Raw genomic sequence first — 6,110 nt, 5'->3', positions numbered from 1 at the left:
GCTTGAGACCAACCTGGCCAACATGGTGAAACCCTGTCTCTACTAAAAATACAAAAATTAGCTGGGCATGGAGGCATGTGCCTGCAATCCCAGCTACTCAGGAGGCTGAGGCAGGAGAATCACTTGAACCTGGGAGGTGGAGGTTGCAGTGAGCTGAGATTGTGCCAATGCACTCCAGCCTGGGAAACAGAGTGAGACTCCATCTCAAAAAAAAAAGAAGCAGTTCCTCCTCTGATGAAAAGATACAACAGAGGAGTCTGAAATTCATTTCTGACCCTTACAGAAGAAGTGTGCCATGCTTGGAAGACTGGATTTTTATATCAGACATGACAGCTACAGAATAAGAGTTGTTGATACTTCGGATATGAAGTAGAGATTCATTTCTGCATACTGTCCCTTTTCCACTGACTATACAGTGAAATGAGTAGTTGCTTAATATTATAAAATTAATTTTCCCTGCCCAAGCCACAGTGAAAGCCAAACAAAATGCAAATAACCCTCTTAAGCAGAATTTATGTAATGGTTCCCAGAGAAACATGGATACCCTTTTTTGTTAATCAGCATTTCATTAAAGTTATGTTGAACTACTCTTAGAGAAAATAGACAAAAACATTGCAGCATATGTAACAGTTAAGGAATTAAAAACTGCAATATGTAAAGAGTAACACTAGTTAATTAGTAAAAACAAATGACCAATAATGCATGGACAAAGAATAAGAAATTCACAGAAGAAATACGTTATTAGTCAGAAGCAATGGCTCACTCCTGTAATCCTAGCACTTTGGGAGGCTGAGGCAGGCAGATCACCTGAGGCCAGGAGTTCGAGACCAGCCTGGCCAACATGGTGAAACCCTGTGTCCACAGAAAAATACAAAAATGAGCCGGGCATGGTGGTGGTCGCCTGTAATCCCAGCTACTCAGGAAACTGAGGCAGGAGAATCGCTTGAACCCAGGAGGTGGAGGTTGCAGTGAGCTGAGATCGGGCCATTGCACTCCAGCTTGGGTGGGAAGAGTGAAACTCCATCTCAAAAACAAAAGAAAAAAAGAAAAAAGAAATGCAGTTATCTAATTAAGCACATTAACATTTGCTTAGCTTCACTAGTGCTAAGGGAAATTAAAGCAATGAGATATGATTTTTACAAAAATGGATATGATTTAAAATCAGTTTTGTCTGATAGTATGTTCTGATGAAACTGTGGGGGAAACTAGTATTCTCATACATGCTTGTTGGTGCGTAAACCAGTGTGACTATCTTCATGGGCATTTTGGCAATACCTATTAAAGTGAGAAATATGCATTCTCTATGTCCCTGCACTTTCTCTTTTCCGTATCTATCTCAGAAAAAAAAATAGCCTTATGAGGTAAATTTAAGGACATGGTGGAGTAGCCGGCACATAGATGCAGAAGCAAACCTCCGCTTTGGGCCTTAGTGTCCGAGCCTGGAAATAAAAGGGGTTTGATTATGTGATCTGTAAAGTTTTCTTTAGTCCTGAATATTGTGCATCTTTTACATAAACTTCAGTAATAAGTGGATGAAAACATTTTAAGTAATCTTCGACTATTGACAAATTCAGTGGTTTTGTTTTTATCATTTTCTAGAGTAGTGATTCCTAGAGGTTAAATTCCTTTCTGTGGAGATTCTGCATTCTTCCTTGCATTGATGAATAGAAACTTCTCTAGAAAGAAGCAAAACAATTTCCGGCAAAATTAAGTATTGGTCAATCACAATTATTGAAGACTATTTACTAACCAAAAAAGCGCTTATAAACTGACTTGTGAGCAGCCGTTGTCCAATGGAATATTATTGCTTATTGAAACCCTGCAACAGGAGAAAACGGGGTCCTAACATCTAGTTATGTGTATCTATTTTTGAGACCAACCATAAGAATTGATTTATCTTGAGCATCTTGCTTTGGGTTCTTAAAATATGTTATCCCAGACCTTTAAGTACTATGAATAATAAAAACTTAAGAGTCCTATCTCAAGATGATCCCTCTCTTGCAAAATAACTTTGTCCTGAAATCTCCCAGCAGAGCACCAGTGGAACTGTCTGGAACTCAAGCTGGAGTTAGCCATGTCTGAGTTGTTCTGCAACCAAACCAGAATGTAGATTTCTTTTTTTGTCTGCTGGATCTACTCCCTATAGTCCTTCACCCTGTGTTACATAGACCAATTTTGTTAAAAGCTATTCTTTTGTTTTCTATGATTTGTGTAACAATAAATAATGTAGTTTCATCAATCAAAGACTTTTCTTGGAGATCAAATTTGGTTCAGCCAAGAAGTATAAGTCATTTAAGTACAGTGTCATATGAAATCTCCTAAATAAGGATCTGGTTTATAGAGTTTAAATATCTACTGACAAAATTGTAGATGCATATGCTTTCATAATCTAACAAATTTATTAACTCCCTTATTTTTGGAAAGCAGAAGAGCTATGAGAGAATTTTATTGTTATTATTTTTATTATTTGAGGGGGAAGTCTCTATAAACTAAAGATCTCTGTAAACATCTACTCAAGTCTCTCTATTTGATTTGCTTTACGGTGGAATGATATTTTTTCAGGTAATAAGTTCAGAAGAAGTGACTGATTAATATCAGATTTTTCATGTGCTTCGAAGAAGCCATTTAAAATGAAGGGTTTAGGAATTTCACTTCTTGTAATGGGAATAAGCTTAGTTAAATGAACTAACTGCTAAAATAAGCAAACATGCAAATCAACATTATTTGGGGGAACATAACAAAATTCATGGTGTCTACAAAATATCATTCATGATGTCCAGGATGCAATGCAGGATTACCATACATACAAAGAAACAGTCAAACATGACCCATGCTCTAGAGAAAAGAAATTAATGTTGACCAACTCAGTGATGACTTGGATATTAAAGTTACTAGAGAAGCATTTTAAAGCAGTTACTATAACCATACTCAATAAGATAAAGGCTGTTTTAGTCATAATGAAGGAATATATAGGAAATCTCATATAGGAACATAGAGAAAATCTTAATAGGGAAAATAAAGGATCAAAAAGAAATTAATGGAAATTTTAGGGCAAAAATAAATAAAATTTCAAATAATAAATGCACTGGTGGGCTTAACAGCAGATTAGAGGTAATGTAAGAAAAAGAAAATCAGAAACAGATTAATAGAAATTATTCAATCTGAAGAACAGATGCAAAAAGATTGGGGGAAACATGAACAGGCTTTAGTGGAACAATATCCACAGTCATAACATATATTTAATTAAGATCCCAACATGAAAGGAAAGAGAGAATGGGGCAGAAAAAATATTTGAAGAACTAGAGGCTACAAATTTTCCAAGTCTGGCACAAAACAAAAAGTGTTTATGTTTCATACTGGAGACCATATTCAGGTGCTTTCTAAGATAACTAAAAACTGGCCAGTCTTTATAAAAAGAAGGGATGTTATTCTGATTGCCTGATGGTATGTTATTTGAATCGCAAAGCAAGAGGCAAAATATGAGTAGTCTTTCAAAATGCATGATTTGGTGAAATAAAGAATATATAAATCAGATATTAGGAAGCAATTAGAAAAACCTAAAGCCAAAAAGAAAGCAAATAAAACCAAAGCCTTTATAATGTCAACAATAACAGGAAACTAATACTATTGAGCCATAATGATCTGTAAGATACCTCACAATTTACTAGTTTAAATTTCGAATTATCAAAGAACCACATTACAGGGGAATGAAGTCAACTGGGAGAGTTTGATTTGTTAGTGAACTGTAGTTGTGTTCGGCTGTTCTCATGCTGCTGTGAAGAAATACCTAAGACTAGGTAATTTATAAAGAAAAGAGGTTTAATTGACTCACAGTTCTGCATGGTGAGGGAGGGCTCAGGAAACTTAAAATCATGGCGGAAGACACCTCTTCATGGGATGACAAGAGAGAGAATGAGAGACAGCAGGGGAAATGCTAGACACTTATAAAACCATCAGACCTCTGAGATCTCACTCACAATCACAAGAATAGCATGGGGGAACTGCACCCATGATTCAATTACCTCCCACCAGGTCCCTCCCATGACACGTGGGGATTATGGGGATTACAATTCAAGATGAGATTTGGGTGGGGACACAGCCAAACCATATCAGTAGTACTAAAGTCAACTCACAATTTGAGAGATGGAAGAGACTGTTAGAAATCAACAAAGTCAGTGAGGATACTGAGGCCAGGGAGGGCTTGAGAACCAAACATGCCAATTCTCCTTCCCATTTATGTAGATCTGGGAGAGTTAGTGAATCTTTCCACGCTTGGGAAACAAGTTTTTAAGAAAATTGTAAGAGGAATTTGGGCACCTCACACAGTATTTTGCCCTAAACGTCCTCAAAGTTAGTGTCTGTCTCTAGCGATTTAACAAAGGCCACATGTTTCTCTGGGGATAGCTCTACCTTCACCTGGTCTTGACCTTGTCATTCAGCACTCTTCCTCTCCACATTCCCCAGCCATTAAAGTCGCCTTCATTTCTTAGTTCCTGGGGTCTATGAACATACTGTTCCCGGAGAACTCAAATCAGGCACCACTTCTTTTTCTGTGTAACCCGGAAGTGGATCCCTGAAGAAGCCCTTCAATCCAACCTGAGGTTCCATCCTAATTACAATATTAACCTAATTATAATATCTATCACAATGTCTCCCCTAATTATCTGAAAAGGAGGTTGTGAGGGTAACAGGAGGTATAAAGTGGGAGTTACATCAGGTGGGTGAAAGGAGCACCCGAGAACCACTAGTGTCACCCTTACTAGCAGTGTGACCTAGTCAGAGCCCTTCATCTTTCTAAGCCTAGTGTTTTTTATCTTAAAAAAAAATATGGGTATGGCTATCTCTCTCACAGAATTCTTATAGAAGACAGATGAAACCATGAATGTAAAAGGGATTCATACATGATCAAGTATTATATAAATGTGATTTTGTCTTATTTGTTTATGAAATTTCTTGGAAGAGTTAACAGCACAGATCAAGTTGTGATCAATCACCGTTGAAACTCAATTTCTTTGCAGTATACTGCTTTCGTGAGGGTGCCCTCAGCATCTTTGGTTTATGTAATGACAAATTTTATGTGTGGTGCCAGATGTTCCCTTGTCCCCAAGTTCTGGGAAGCATGTCAGAAAATGTCAGAGGTGACCACTGGAAGACATTCTGGGTAACCTAGTAAAATTCTTGGTATCTAAGACTTATGGCAGATGGTTTTAACTATTTGGTGCTTCATGTATAAGTCAATTAACATTTAACCCAATGTACTTACTTACAAAAATATATTTAAGATGTAAGACTTTCCAAATGAACATTAAAAATTCTTAAATGAAATGACTAAACTCACATCTATAAAAATAATGTGGTTTTTAATTCAATTAAGATTTGTTCTCCACTGTCTTCCTTCTCTCTTAAAAAGTACAGTTGAATGGAGAACAAGCTAATTTTCTTACTTGTTTGCAAGGTACAGATGAGGGTCTGTCTTATTATTTTTTATAAATGATCTAGTTTCCAAGGTAGAAGCAAAATAAAGATTGAAGGCTAAGAATAGACATGTGACATTGTTCCCACCGTTACTGAGAAATTAAAAGAGACATCTTTCAGTTTGTGGGACAAAAAAAAAAAATAAAATCTGTGGCAGAACTCAAATTATGTCATGACAGAAAGAGCTAAATTCCAAATTGACATTAATTATCTCCCTCAATTTTATTTGGTTTTAAGTTACATGTTCTCTTCATTTATTTAGCCATTTCCAGGTGAATTTCAAATCTGTCACTTTCCTTTACTGGACACACATAAAATAAGCCCTCTGAGATTCTAGATCAAGTGGACACATTGCAGGTGACTCACTCTTAGGATTTCTACCATGGCATGCAGAGTGAGTGCAAAAGAAAATAAGCAGAAATGGGCCGGACGCGGTGGCTCATGCCTGTAATCCTGTCACTTTGGGAGTCTGAGGCTAGTGGATTGCCTGAGGCCAGGAGTTCAAGACCCATCTGGGCAACACGGTGAAACCCCATCTCTACTAAAATATAAAAGAAATTAGCCAGGCGTGATGGCGTGCGCCTGTAGTCCCAGCTACTTGGGAGGCTGAGGCAGGAGAATCGCTTGAAGCCAGG

Source organism: Chlorocebus sabaeus, chromosome 17, assembly GCF_047675955.1.
Source record: "Chlorocebus sabaeus isolate Y175 chromosome 17, mChlSab1.0.hap1, whole genome shotgun sequence".
NCBI lineage: Eukaryota > Metazoa > Chordata > Mammalia > Primates > Cercopithecidae > Chlorocebus > Chlorocebus sabaeus.
The sequence above is the reverse complement of the archived record's forward strand: the minus strand, read 5'-3'. Positions refer to the sequence as shown.